This window comes from Oryctolagus cuniculus, chromosome 3 (genome assembly GCF_051225735.1).
Source record: "Oryctolagus cuniculus isolate XC-2025 breed Fujian yellow rabbit chromosome 3, ASM5122573v1, whole genome shotgun sequence".
Lineage (NCBI taxonomy): Eukaryota > Metazoa > Chordata > Mammalia > Lagomorpha > Leporidae > Oryctolagus > Oryctolagus cuniculus.
Window position 1 is genome coordinate 106,275,178 of NC_142869.1, and position 16,262 is coordinate 106,291,439.

The 16,262-nt window shown below is 39.3% G+C and overlaps 1 protein-coding gene and 1 pseudogene across 7 annotated transcripts in view; one reads left to right on the forward strand and one right to left on the reverse strand.

The window, feature by feature from the left end:
• THSD7B (thrombospondin type 1 domain containing 7B) overlaps positions 1–16,262 on the reverse strand; it is a 985,451-nt gene that overhangs the window by 836,580 nt on the left and 132,609 nt on the right. The gene's annotated exons all lie outside the window — the stretch shown is intronic.
• Positions 15,028–16,262, forward strand: part of LOC138848876 (asparagine synthetase [glutamine-hydrolyzing]-like) — a 51,459-nt pseudogene continuing 50,224 nt past the window's right edge.

Consider the following 16,262-nt stretch of genomic DNA (forward strand, 5'->3'; position numbering starts at 1 on the left):
TCAGTGCATATAATGGACTATTAGTGTATGATGCTAGAGAAATTGAGGCTAGTTAGGAAACTAGCAAAATAATCCAGGCACGTATGATGACTAGAAAGATCAGGAGAGATTTGAAAGGTAGTACAGAGACTGATTTAAAAGAATTTGGTTAATAATTGCAAATTTAGATGACTGAACAATGATCCAAACTTCCCTTTTCTCAAAAAAGGGAATCTGGAAGAGTGGAAAGTTTGAAAAGGGGGATAAAAATAACTTACTTTAGAATATATTATATATAATATATGTAATTACATAGAATATATATTAGACAGAGGAAGTCTAATATGCCTACCAGATATCCAGATACAGTTTTTCAGAGAATAATAAGAAAATTCTATCTGGAGTTATTTAGATAATATATGTACTACAAAATAATGCATGTACTACAAAAAAAAAATCAAGAGGCATAGGTATGGGAATGGACTGGTAAAACAACTGCAGGTGAAAGCATGCCAATGGCAAACACAATTGAACCTAAGCGTACACCTGCAAAACTGCTAAATGTGGGTTGAAAATCTGACTGAGCTTCCTAGTGACCAAAGAAAAGGAACAGCCACTGGAGTCGTATGGCTCTCATATGCATAGAATTAAATTATAGCTCTTTTTTATTGCTAGGAGAAAGCATTGTTCTGTCCCTAAGTAGTGATGGAATTCATCCCAGGAGTCCTCATAAATACACTTGATGTGCTAGGGATTGCACTAAACACACTACTTCATCAAAAAACCAGACAACAGCAAGTTGTACACAGTGGAATCTCTTGGCACTCCAAGGGTATAGTGGCAAAGGATAAATCAGTAAAATTATTCTACAAGGAGTCAAGCAATGAAGTTCAACTCTACAGCTCTCTACTGGCCTGCCTTTATCCAGGGATGAAGAGAATACTTTGGAAGGGAACCAGAAGCTTTTCTTCGAATTTCTATACTGTATAACAATTACAAGATGAGTAAAACCCTTATCTTATTTCCTGCTGAAATAAGGTAAGGTTCACTTGCTTGGTCTCCATGAGTGGCCTTTTGGAATCTTTCACAGGACCCTGGGCACATCACCAGCTGCAATTCAAAAACTTGTGCTCTAGAGAACTGACCACATTGCCCTGGAGCAAACATTCAAGAATATGATTGATCACAACTGTGCTTTTGCTAAAGGTTGGGCAACATGGTTCTAAGCTACGGTGCATTCTAAGGCCTTTGCTGGCTCATGTAGCACTTTCAGGGGACCAAAAAAATTATCTCCTCCTCAAGTAAACAAACAAAACAGTAGTTAGTTGTTCATCACAGAACATAAATTGTGCCAGTCATGATTCCTTTTCCAGAACCCTACAGGCTAGCAGCTCAGGCTGCTGCACACATGAGCTCACCCTAGCCCCCTGGCACAGAGGAAGATGCACCAAAACACACATCAGTACCAGGAAGCATACTCTAAGGCCAACTTGTGCCCTCACCAAGGTGAGGAGTCTGTGCTCCATTCAGAGTTGGACCTGCAGCAGAGCAGGAGAGGAGCCTTGACAGACCCCTGGAGAATGGCAGGGGCTGCAATGCAGCCACAAGCATGCATTTTCCAGTTAGTGCTGGCTTTGCCGAGCATACAAAGCCACAGGTTCAGGACTGGGTTTATGTAGGAAGGGGTTCCAACTTCCAGTTAGAAATCCTGGAATCTCAGTTCTTACCCAGGGAAGTTAGCATATACAATGTGGATTGTAATACCTGAGGTAAAATATCCCTGTACACACACACACACACACACATACACACACACTACTATGGCTATTTCACATGGATAATGATAAACTCATATGTTTTAGGAAGCAAGACAACAATGAATGGGTTGGAAATTCTATCACAATATTTTAAAGTAGCCTGTCTGTTATCACAAAGGGCAGTCACTCCACTACTGCTGAAAGGCAGACTGAAGCCAGGCTACTATTTTACTCAGAAAACAATACAGATTTTCTGCTCCCCACTCCAACAGACACACAAAACTGGGTGGATAGTTCTGCATAATGTAGACTTGATATATAGACTTTAATTTGGACATTTTTTAGAAGATTTCACTGTCAATTATTCCATTGAAGCAGTTGAACAAAATCCAAATATTTCCCCCATAACACATATAACTTCCTCACAAACCCTACAAAGCAAACAATTCAAAAAATATAAACCTTGGAAAGCAAAGGAATCAGTATCTGGATAACAATGGACCTATGCCAATATATATTAGAGAGCATTTGATAATTTGATTGCCTTTCAGGATAGTTGATCCTAAGCTATTGTGTGTAAAGTTAACAAAGTAATTAGCTACTAGGATTTGCTCTTACTGAAATATAACATTACCAGAGTCCAGAGAATGACTTTGTCCATTCTCATTAGGAGGCATGCATATAGCAAATCTCATATTTAAGTCATTAAAATGTAAATTGATGTTTATTCCTCAGACAAGGGAGCAATATCCAGAATACAGAAGGGATTCAAACAACTCAGCAATAACAAAAAAAATCACAATTAACCCAATTTAAACATGGGCAAACAATCTGAATAGACATTTCTCAAAAGATGTACAAATGGCCAAAAAGTATATAAGTAAACATATACTTACAAATGCAAATTTAGAATGGCTATTATCAAAAAGGCAAAAATAGCAAATGCTGGTGAGTATGCAAGGAAATGGGAAATCTCATGTACTACTGATGGGAATGCAATTCAGTACGGCCACTGTGGAAAACAGTTTGGGGATTCCTTTAAAAACTACAGATCTACAACATGATCCAGAAATCCCAGTAGTGGGTATATATCCACAAGAAATGAAAATATTATACCAAAGAAAGCATCTGAACTCTAATTTTATCACAGCACCATTCACAATAGCCAAGAAATGGAACCAACTGAAGTGTCCATTAACCGAAGAACTGATAAAGAAATGTAGTATATATATATATATATATACTATGAAATATTATTCAGTGAGAAAAAAGAATGAAATATTGTCATCTGCAGCAAACTGGATGGCGTTACAGGATGTCATGTTAAGTGAAGTACGTTAGACACAGAAGGACAAACACATGTTTTCTCTCATTTGTGGAAGCTATAAAAAACTTTATCTGAAAATAGAACAGTAATTACTAGAGGCTCAGAAAGAGAACAAATGGAGGGTAAAAGGGAAGTTGAACACTGATTACCAAAATACAAGTAAATAGAAGGAATACATTCAAGTGTTGCATAGCACAGTGGCATACTATCGTTCACAAAATCTATAGTTTATGAGAAAACAGACGAGAGAAACTCAAAGGCTCCAAATACAAAGTAATGACAACAAGAAGGAAGAATTAATTAATTATTTTGATTTGATCCGAACACATTGAACACATTCACTGAAACACCACACTATATAAATACGTATAATGATAAAGTATAATTCAAAAAAGCTTTCAAAATATCTTGGGACTGGAGGTATGCACTGTGATACAGTAGATTTTAGAACAGCACTTGGGTGCCTGCATCAGGTATGGCAGTGCCTGGGATTGAATCCCACCTCTGCTTCTGCTCTAGCTTCCTGTTAATGAGCACCCTAGGAGACAATAGATAATGGCTCAAGTACTTGGTTCCCTGCCACCCATATGGGAGACTCAAATGGAGTTTGTGGCTCCAGGCTTCAGCCGGAACCGACCGTAGCTCTTGTAGTCATTTGGAGAGTAAGCCAGAAGAAGGAAGGTAATTCCCTCTTCTCTTTCTGTCCCTCGCAGTGTCTGTCCGTCTGTCTGTCTCTCTCTCTTTCTGCCTTTCAAATAAATAAAACTAAGTTAAAAAAATTAAAAAATCAAAATGCATAAGGAGATGAAAATGTTAACTAATTTGACCTTCACATATTGAATACATGTATTGAGTTATTACAATATATCCCATAAATATGCACAATTAAAATAATAACTTTAACTAAAGTGGACCAAAAGCATATGAGGAGCCTTAAAAACATTTGCAGAAAATGCACATTATCTTTTAACTTCACTTTCTATGACCTTCTTGAAGTACCCTCATGTCTTTTTTTTAAGCTTTTATTTAATGGATGCATTTTTTTCATAGGTACAACTTTAGGAACATAGTGGTCCTTTCCCCCATACCCATCCTTCCACCTGACTCCCATCCCTCGTCCCTCTCCCTCTCCCATCCACTTCTTCATTATGGTTCATTTTTAGTTTAATTTTATATACAGAGGACCAATTCCATGTTAAGCACAGACTTCAACAGTTTGCACCCACCACGAACCCCCACCCCCCCACACACATACATATAGAGTACAGTTTGAGAACAAGATTTGCAGTCAGTTCTCATATTACAACTCATTAAGGATGGAGGTCCTACATGGGGAGTAAGTGCACAGTGACTTCTGTTGTTCCTTTAACAATTAACACTCTTATTTATAACCTCAGTGACCACCCAAGGTTCTCGCCATGGGCTGTCAAGGCTATGGAAGCCTTTTGTGTCCATAGACTCTACTGGTATTTGGACATGGCCATAAGCAAAGAGGAAGTTCTCTCCTTCCTTCAGAGAAAGTATATCCTTCTTTGATGACCCTTTCTTTCCACTGAGGTCTCACAGAGATCCTCCGTCTAGGATACTTTCTTGCCCCAGAGCCTTGGCTTTCCATGCCTGAAATGCTCACACATATCTTTCAGCCAGATCAGGAAGTCTTAAGTGTTGATTCTGAGGTCAGAGTGTTATCTAAGGCGAATGTCTGGGGCCGGCACCGTGGCTCACTTGGTTAATCCTCCACCTGCGGTGCCGGCATCCCATATGGGCGCCAGGTTCTTGTCCCGGTTGTTCCTCTTCCAGTCCAGCTCTCTATTGTGGCCCAGGAGGGCAGTGGAGGATGGCCCAGGTGCTTGGGCCCCTGCACTCACATGGGAGACCGGGAGGAAGCACCTGGCTCCTGGCTTCGGATCGGCGCAGCGCCAGCCGTAGCGGCCATTTGGGGAGTGAACCAACGGAAGGAAGACCTTTCTCTCTGTCTCTCTCTCACTCTCTATAACTCTACCTGTCAAAATAAATAAATAAATAAATAAAGCGAATGTCATTCTAGGAGTCTGCTGTGTGGACTACTTCCTATATTGGACTTTCCTTCCTTTTTAATTCTATTATTATTACCAGGTACTTGATGTTATTTATATGATCACTTTTACACTTAAACCTATCTATATGGTGACTTTAGCTTTCACTATGATCATTTTAACAGTTAAGATGGCATTTATACCACCGGTTTTAATGGGTTTGGAGTCCCAAGACATCATGTCTTGTATGTACTCTATTTAAAATGGCTGTATGGAATGCCAAAAAGAGGTTTTAAAGGGTTACTAGTTCCATGGAGACCACACATGAGCCAGATTGATTAAATATGGATTCCTATAAAATATTTTGAATTTTTCATCAATCTTCAGATTTTAATTGCATGAAAGAGCACACCAACATTATCTCAACACATTACCATGAGCCTGAATAAATACGCTCTAAGGCTTCTTTGCAGCCGAGAGCACTCTGTTGATCCACCTGCAAAGGGCCTAATGCCTTTAAGGTTCCTTCTGTGTTTATCTAAGCAAGGGCTCAAAACTCCGTGTAAAGTTCAGGGCAGAGGGGCTTGGAGAACCTTCTGGACTCTGGCAGTCACCGTATCTCCAGGCTCTCACTGGTTAACTAGGCATAGTGCCCGTGAGAAATCTGAGAATGATCCTGACCCTAAAAGTATCTGTCCAACTGATCTCAGAGACTGAAAGAAGGCATTTCAAGTTAGGGTACTACAGCAATCTTACCTATTTATACATTTTTGGTATCTGTATTAGCTTTTACCCTATACCTCATTACTTCCCTTTTCCCAAAAAGCTCGAGGGCAGAGAATAGCTTTGATGCAGCTTCCACCATCAGCCAAGCTGCACACTTTACATAATAAATATAAAAAGACTCTCTGCTGAGCTGGTAGAAGGTGCAGGCTGGAATCTGAACACAGTTTCTTACTCCACTAACCCACACTGTCTCTCTGTTTCCCAAATATCTGAAACATTGAATTATTCCTGAGGAGACACTGGGACTCCTTCTTGGAACTTGAGTAGTCACTCAAGAGTACACTATAAACAAAATGAGAGGACAAAAAATAATTAGAGATTCCACTTCTCTGTTTGCATAACACAAATGAAAAAATGCTATAACTATGATAAAAGAAAAAAAAGCTTATGCAGGAAAGACATGGGTACTCACGATGGAATGAATAATTTATGTCATGAAGGTCGCTGAATTTTCAGACTGACTTATTTACTATCTGTCTTAGTATCCAAAATGTACTTGCAAGGTTAGTGCTAAACTGATGAATACTAAGAGAAGTAAACATGGCTTCTCCGTTTAGCCCCAGATTTCTAATCATTTAACAGCCATTCAAATGATGAAAAATGTGCTTTACTTTTCATATGCATTTCATTTCACCTTAAATGCATTCTTATCACTGGAATCCTTGAATATTTAAAAGAAACAAAACTTAGAAATAAAGGAGAAAACCTTCCAATGTGCTTTCAGTCTGAAGGAACATCAATGAGGAGCAGAAAAGCAAAAAAGAAAATCCTGCAAATTCCCATAGTGCCTCTCACGGTAACTGTGCAGAGAGGATGGCTCAGTAAGCACGGCCAGTTGACAGACTACTGTCTACGGCATGCTGTGCATCCCATTTCCTCTTCCACAGAGTGATGGCCCCACATTACAGTGCACTAGACACTGAGCTCAGGACTTGAGCAGATACTCATCACACTCCTATGAAGCAGGAATTCATATTATTCCCCATTGAAGAGGCAAGCAAACTGAGGCAGAGAGGATCAAACGACAATCCAATGTTGCAAAAGGACTAAGTTGTTTGCTAGCCTCTCAATGGTCTTCCCACAAAATGACAGAGACTGATTGTATAATTCAATATCAATCTAGGCTATTTTTCCTATCCAAAGGCAGCTCCTTTACAACTCTGTGGGTTCTCTCAGCAGTGTGGCAAGGCAATTTTCCTTTCATTCCACTTAATCCCCACACTAACACTATGAACACTTACTCCTATTCTTCTTCAAAAGACGATGATGATTAAGGCTACTAAATAATTATTCAGGCAGGAAATACCACAGCTGGGTCACAAAGTACCCACTCTGAATACAGCATCACTCCTGGTGAACCCTGGCAGGTCGCTGGACCTCTGGGCCTCACCTACAAAATGAAGGAGGCAGTCACCCCACAGCCATCACAGGGGTAAGGATGGAATAAAATAAAGGGCAGGAAGTGTGTAGATGAGCACCTTCCAGACAGTGAGCACTCAGTGAAAGGTTGCTCTTGTTACTATTGGCATTGTTCTTTCAAACTTACTCCAGTTATTTTGAAGGGATGGTTCAAATGCTATTCTGCCCTGCGGCAAAGAACCGAGAGATGATTTTTCAACCTCCCAGTCTTGTGACTTGGAACCATATTTCTGAAAAGTTAAAAGCACACTGTACCAAGAGCCCCATTAAAGATTCACACTGCCCCTGAGAAGGAGAAAACAGGGATTATCATCTCTATTTTATGAGAGAGTAACCTCTAGCCTCTCAATGCCATGGCGTTTAGTAACTCCGTCAGGCCTTTTAGCCACCAGCCTCTTCGCCCATGCACCGCAGCCTGCACATGGCAGCAGGGCACTGTCTGCAGGTAACTGAAAAACCCTCAATTATGTGCAATGCAAGCAGGTAGCACATGGTCACATACCATAAAAATATGCAGTCATGCATTTTGGTTTGCCGTATTAAAATTACAATAGGTTGGAATCATATATTGAAGTCATGGAAAATTTTACAAAAGATCCACCCAGGTATTTTTTATATCTGAATCAATTTTAAAATATTTTCATTTTATTTGAAAGACAGGGAGACAGAATGAAGGAGATCTTTTATTCACTTGCTCGGCCCCCCTATGTCTACAACAGCCAGGGCTGGGTCAGGCCAAAGCCAGGAGCCAGGAACTCAATCTGGGTCTCCCATGTAGGTGGCGGGGATCCAAGCACTTAAGCCATCATCTGCTGCCCTCCAGGGTGTACATTCACACGAAGCTGCATCAGAAGCAGAGCCAGTACTCCAACCCAGGTGCTCTGACATGGGATGTGGGCATTCCGAATGGTAACTTATACCACTGGACCAAATGCCAGGCCCTCTAAACAAACTTTCACCACAGAATATTAGAGATAGAAAGGGGCTTGAAAAATCGGTTTTCTGAAACCTTCAAAACTGTGAATCGGTAGCTGCTGTAGACCTTGCTGTAATCTCCCTTTCTTTTATAACGCTAATCCTGAGATCCAGACACCATGATGGAACTGTGGCAACCATTAGAGACTTTGTGTTTTGTGAGGAAAATAAACACCATTTGTTTTAAGCCACCTTTTTGTGTGCACTGTGTGACACGAGCTGAAAGCAACCTTTAAGTGCTACTGCATCTATGTGGCTGGGTGCAGAGAGTCTATTTATAGAACCCTATTTGTATGAATGCACCCCTCTCTATGATTTCTACAGATGGCAATGCAACCTGTCATGCTTCAGGTGACACACGGGAACACCTGCTGGATCTGAGCGTGTTTCGCCGTGTTCCTATGGAGGTGAGCATTCCCCGTCCTGGCTTCTTCGGGTAATAACCTGCATTGCTCCAAGGAAACTACCAGCATCTGTTCTCATTGCTCATGGTGTCAAGGCACTGAAGAGAAAACATGCTCCACTTTGCAGACAACTGTACAGAAGTGAGCTAGATTTGCAAATTTCTCGTGGGGGGATCTGAGGCCGCTATGGTAGAAAAGTAGTGATTACTCAGGTAAACTGTCTCAGACTCCCCAGTGAGAACAAGGTCACTCACATAGGCAGAGTCTAAAGAACCCATTTATTAGCTTCTTTTTATGGACCCACAAGGACTCTCCTTCTGAAAGTATCATAGACACATTCTTTCAAAAAAAAAAAAAAGATTTATTTAATTTATTCAAAATGCATAGTTACAGAGAGAAAGGAGGGGGGAAGAGAGAGAGTCTTCCATCTGCTGGTTCACTCCCCAAAAGGCCAGGGCTGGACCAGACTGGATCTCCCACATGAGTGCAGGGGCCCAAGAACTTGGGCCTCCTTCCACTGCTTTCCTAGGTATATTAGCAGGGAGCTGGATTAGAAAGTGGAGCAGCTAGGACTCAAACCTGTGCCCATGTGGGACACAGCCGGTGGCATAACCCATTATGTCACAGCGCTATCCCAACAGACACATTCTCATCATCTTGGACCCATCTTTCCCTCACCTCAAGGAAAATCATCTTGGTCATTTCCTCAAGATTCCTAGCATTCCTAGTTTTGACTCAAATCTTCCGCTACCAGCTCCTTCTTAATCACTTCCTTTTTTTTTTTTTTTTTTTTTTTTGACAGGCAGAGTGGACAGTGAGAGAGAGAGAGACAGAGAGAAAGGTCTTCCTTTGCCGTTGGTTCACCCTCCAATGGCTGCCGCGGCCACGGAGCTGCAGCCAGCGCACCGCGCTGATCCGATGGCAGGAGCCAGGTGCTTCTCCTGGTCTCCCATGGCGTGCAGGGCCCAAGCACCTGGGCCATCCTCCACTGCACTCCCTGGCCACAGCAGAGAGCTGGCCTGGAAGAGGGGCAACCAGGACAGAATCCGGCGCCCTGACCAGGACTAGAACCCAGTGTGCCGGCGCCGCAAGGTGGAGGATTAGCCTAGTGAGCCGCGGCGCCGGCCTCTCATTCACTTCCTTTATTTGTGACACAGGCTTCAAACTCTCTCTCTCTCTTTTTTTTTCCCACATCTCCAGCCCTAACTCCTTTCCTGAACTCATATATGCAACTTACCAGTGAACATCTCCTTCAAGTATCAGGGCCCGTCACAGGTAGCAGGTCAAAGCTCTTCATTCCCTGCACAGTCCATGCCTTGGAGACCCCATTTCAACAATGACACCACACCTCACCAAGACTGGAACTGCAAGGGTCCTCCTGAAATCCCCTCACACAACTGAAAATAACTCCATCAGTAAACTCGGCTGACAACACTCTCATCATCCACTCGGGACCAAAGCACCATCTCCAAAGAGGATGCTGCCACTACTTCAACCCAAGCACCTGTAACAGCCCCCCTCGGTGGTTTTCCTGTTTCCACTCCTGTTCTCCTTTATATTCTCTGCCTTCCAGACTTTATTTTTTCAGCATGGCTGAGATCACTCTTTCTCCTGGATTTTGTCTACTGTTTTTTTTTTTTTTGTAACATAAAAATTCAATATTTGACATTCAAGTGTGTATCTATTGGTTTGTTCGTTTTTTTCATGACTTGTACAATGCACCTAGTACATTGTCTGGAAAATAAATATTCAATAAATATTTGCTATATAAATACATGGATTATAAAGTCAACTTTTAAAAAATTAAGTTATGTTTTCATGTTCTTGGATGATAATTTTAATGAAGATACATTAGCATAAAAGGTAAGACAAATAGAATAGTTCATGTCTAAAAAAATCAGACTATTTCAAAATATATTAAATATATAAATATTTCAAAATATATTAAATAAATTAAATAAAATATATTAATTACATGGATGAAATAGTCAAATCCCAATACTTGGAATATATGTAGTATATCCAAATACACAGGTAATTAGGTCTTCCATAACACACACACACACACACACACACAAGTCCACTGAAATTTCAAATACAACCAAAAAAGCAGATTCTCATTCTAAGAAGAATCTTATCTCCAAGTGTTGTAGATGAACAAATTATTGTTTACTTTCTTCAAAGCACAAAATGGCTCCCAAACACAACATTTTATGCCTCTTGTGAAAAAGAAATAAAATTATGGAAACAAGTAAAAAACGAAATTTACTTTGAAAGGACGGATTCTAAAATGCATGATTCCCTGCCTCTCACCCAGGGACCGCCTTTGCATTTGCATTCACAACTCCTGTCACTGCTGAATCCCAATATCGCTGTGCTTCAAGAAAGGATGCTGCCAGGGTTCTAATCCTGATTTAAGATGAAAACAATCCACTAAAATGCATATTTACCATTTTAGGTTTAATGGCCACTACAATTTAGTTTATAGATATATGAGAATTAAATTGAGAATAACAATAGGTTATCTCTTAAGAAACCTTTAAATTAGGTTTTGCATAGGTCAACAGTAAAATTTACAACTTTAGGAATAGCTCTGGGTTTGAGTCTAAATTCTCTCTGTGCTTAGTAAAGTTAGTTTAGTAGTTGTGAAAACCTCCAGCAAATAGCTGAAGAAAATCACTCCTACTCTATACCATAAATAAGTAACAAGCATTTCACTCTACCACCTCTGAAATATCAGAAGAATAGAAAAAGTCCTTATTGTCTACACTTTTGAAATCCTACCATGGAGTTCTCTTATATTTACAAAGTCAAAAAAAATGTAAAGTTATATAATTTAACAGAAATAATGTAAAAATAGTCACTAAAGAAAAAATAAAATATGTATAATTTCCTGTTTGGAGAAGCTTAATTATAAGGTTATGTAATTATAAGGTTAATTATAAAAGTAAACACACATTCCATTTGGAAAACCTTGTATTCTAGAGGAAGTAATAAAATTGGCATAATCACCTTCCATAGGTATTTTTAAAAGTAAAATAGATACCCAGTAGTGTTAAGTTATAGTCTATTATACTCAAAGATGAAAAAAAAAACTTATAATCTTTTTATCAAATTTTATAAATATGCATTTATATTTAAATATTTACAATATTATACACAAATATATGTAAATTAGAGGGAGGGAAATATTTGTGGGCTTCTATTTAAGAGCTACTCTAAAGCACTTTGTAAGAGTTCAGTATAACTAGATTCTGTGAACAAGATAGCATCCTCTTCTCGAATGTTGTTGACCTTTGAAATTAAAAAAATAATTACTCATTAATATTTTCTACAATGTAAGTTTCTAAATATTTAATGTCAGGACAATTATCCAGTTACAGTGTAAATACAGCTTTGTGTTCTCTTGATTAATTATGCATCTACTGTTCCAAAGGAAATTATTGAAAAATGTGTCCACAACCGACATGAAAATACCACGTTTACAAGATGCTTAGATTCTTTTTTATTGTATAAACCACAAAGCAAGTTGAATTAACAAACTCTGCTAATAGAAAACAGATTTTATTATTTCTACTAGCATCTACAATGTTGTGTGTGTGTGTTCAGATGTTTCAAATACATCACCAAAGGCTCCAGGAAACTGTCCTGATACATATTTCATTCACTATTTTCTTACCTTAAGAAACTGCAATACCTTCATTCAATCAATAATATCTACATCTAATTTAAAAGAAACAGGCAGAGATTGAAGAGCTAAACAAAAAGCAACTCATTATCTTCACTACATCACACTATTAAAATATGTGCACATACATATAAAGATACTTTTTAAATTAGACATGTTTATGGGGTACAGAGTGATAGGCTGGATATATGTGTACAATTCATACTGATCAAATCAGGGTAATTAACATTTTCAGTTCCTTAAACATCTGTCATTTCTTTCTTTGTGTTGGGAATCTTCAAATCCCATCTTTCGTTCTTTATAAAAAACACATTCAATTGCTGTAAACCATCATCAACCTATTGTGTTGAAGCATGCTCCTAAGCCACTGTACTTTGCTTAACAACATCCAGTCTCTATTCCTCATCCCCCATACCCCTGCCAACTACTAATGACCACTATCATACTTTCTACTTACCTAAAATCAGCATGTCTAATTTCCACATATGAGTGAGACATGTGGCATTGATCTGTGTGTGTGTATGCCTGGATTATTTCATTGAAAGCAATATCCTCCAGTTCTATCCATGTTTCTTCAAATAACAGGATTTTACTTTTTAAAAGTGGATAGTATTTCATTGTGTATATATCCCACATGTTGTTTATCCGTTCATCTACTCACAGATATCTCAGTCAATTTCATATCTTGATTTTTGTGAATACTGCTGCAATAAACATGGGAGTGCAGGTACTCTTTCATATCCCAATCTCATTCCCTTTATATATAAACCCCAGTAATGGGATAGCTGAATCAAATGTACATTCTAGTTTTAGTTTTTTAAGGAACCTCCTGTTTGCCATAATGCCTGTACTAATTGAGGTGCTCACAAATAGCACACACAAATACTTTAAAAATAACAAACTAGCCAAAACGGAAAACCAAAATATTCAGAGTGATTTCTCTTACAGAAAGAAGAAAAGTTCACTGGGTATCTTGGCAATTTGCCACTGGAAATTTTACATTTAGAAGTTTAATTACAAACTTAGATAAGTGGATTATAATGAAAGATATCTCTAGCAAGGGAGCCCAGACTGATGCATCATGAATACATTAAAGAAAACACCAGAGAGAGAACTTTCCATCAGCAGAAAGATTTTAATTAAACTGCAATAGGATGGATCTCTTCTGTGAAATGATATTACTGTTACCCACAGTTCATTAAAACTATTTACTGTGTTCTTTGAAACTATTCCACTCCGGAAAATATATTTCAACCTTTCGCTCTCAGTTATGAGGACAGAAAACAGTGGATAGGGAGGATAGGGAAAACTCATTGAAGAAATGTGGGGATGAAAAAGCATTTCTTCACATGCTGCCTTTGGCAAACAGCACGAGAAGTAACAATATACTGCATGAGACTCACTGCCTTCAGAAGAGGGCACGTGAACCAATAGGAAATGCCAAAGCTTTTACTGAATGGGCAGTGGTCCCTTAGGAACAGCCAACAGGATGATCTGTCTGGGATTTTATTCTACGCATCAACTTAATTATTTACTGGGGGTATTAGTACCTTAAAGACACACATTTTTTAATAATATTTATTTATTTCAAACCCAGAGTGAAAAGGAGATGGTGGGGGGAGAGAAAGGGAGAGAAGGAAGGAGACAAAGAGAGAGATCTTCCATGTACTCTTTCACTTGCCACACAGTCACAATGGCAAGTGCAGGACAAGGCTGAAGCCAGGAGCTCAGGACTCCATCTAGGTCTTCCACATGATTGACAGGTGCCCAAGCACTTGGGCCATCATCTTCTGCTTTCCCAGGCATATTAGGAGGAACTCACCAACAGTGTTTCCTGATATGGGATGCTGGCATCGTAAGCGGCAGCGCAACCATCTGCACCAAAACGTAAGCCCCAACATCATTTTCAAAACCCTCAACAATATCCCTCTGCACTCTTGCAGTGTCCAAATAAGAGTTTGTTCCTTGATTCCAGGTGTCCCATTTTCTTCAGATTGTATGCTTAGCTGGTAGCCCAAAACCTAGACCTAATAGGTACACAAATGATGCTGAATAGCAGAAGAATTAATAAAATATATAGATACAGCAGGGTGTATCCATTCTAATAACAGCTGGTAGCATATTAAAATTATAGTACATAAAAAAGAACTGAGCTAAGTCTCAAATACACAGAAAAATCAGTTGATAACTATGTTCCTCCCAAAACATGGCAAAATTCTATTTCTCAGAGACTTTCTTAGATACCTAACTTTTTCTACTCATCCTATCAATATTTCATCCTTTATAACACTTTCCAGATTGTTGTCAATTCCAAAGCAAAAGTGAGCACCAGCAGGGAGAATGTGGAAGGATCTCAGGGAAGGACACTTTATTAAACGTGACAGTACATGAAGAACGAAATGCCAAACAGATGTTTTTAAAAGTAAACCTTAATTAATGACTTGGTAATTTTTTTAAAAATAACTGGGTCACATCCCCTCTTCTATCCCTTTGGAAAGTTGGATATCTTAATGCTTTACAAATCATCACCCATTGTTTCAGAGTTAAGAGTGAATTTCAGGAAGCCTTCAAAAGACCTAGGCCTTTAAAAATAACATGTCTTAATAAAATCATTTCTATTAATAACTAAGATATAACTTTCCACAGACCTGACATTTAGTGTATCAGAGCACTAGTCATGAACAACATAAACACAACCTTTGTCAGCCAACAGAAGAGAAGTAATGCTCAGAAACCAGAAGATCATCAAGAGACACTAGTGGGAGCAAAGCACTACTCTGAGACAGGAGAGAAGTATCAAAAACTTCTTCAAGGCACTAAAACTAAAATGACACTATCCAAATGCTTTACTACCAACACAAGGTGAGCTGATGAGGAACTAAATGGAAGGAGAGAGAATATGCACTCTCAAAGATGTTTACAAAAGAAATCTTACTTTTTCCATGTTGGCTGCATCCCTAGAAAACTGGCTATGACACACACCCTGAAGAGTTTACAATACTTTTGGGAAACTAGAGGTCCAACTCATCATCCAAGATGAGCAAATCACACTTGCTCAGAATTGTACATTTGTGAGACAAAAAGTAACACTATGTCACCTTGCAGTCACTTAACACTTTCTTCTGTGCCCACAGATCCACCTGGATCCTCCATCTGCTTTAAAAATTCTGGAGGCCAGCATTGTGACATAGCAGAAACACTACTTGTAACGCCAGCATCCCATATGTGTGCCAGTTTGTGATCCACTTCCGATCCAATTCCCTGTTAATGTAACTGGGAAAGCAGCAGAGGACAGCTCAAGTGCTTGGGCCCCTGCATCCACGTGGGAGACCTCAAAGAAGCTCCTGGCTCCTTGCTTTGGCCCAGCTAAGCCTAGTCATTGTGACTATTTGGGGAGTGAATCTGTAGATGGAAGATGCAAGCTCTCTTTCTCTCTCTCTCTCTCGCTCTCTCTCTCTCTCTCTGCCCCTCTCTCCCTCTCTCTCTGTGTAACTCTGCCTTTCAAATAAATAAATCAATCTTAAAGAGAAAAACTTTTTTCACCAGTCACAAGATCGAATGCTGAATAAGCTTCAACAAGGTGGGACGGCGCACTTCAACAAAACTTTGCTACTATTACAAAACTATAGGAAACTGACTGACTGAGAGGATCAACAGTCTTGTGAGAAGAAGGCCACTGTAATTGGTGATGTCAGCTTAGTGATGATATCTTCCTATCTGATGATGATATTTTCCTTCTGCAACTTTGAGTGCCGATAGGTTTTTCCATTATTCCTCTTCTTCTAGAGCAACTCTTCCTGCATTCTCTAGCTCGCAAGCTTAATAGAAATGAAAGTCGATGTTGAAGTATGTAAGAGATTATTGATAGCACAGACATAAATACTGAAGAAACAAGCAATCAGAAGAATGTTG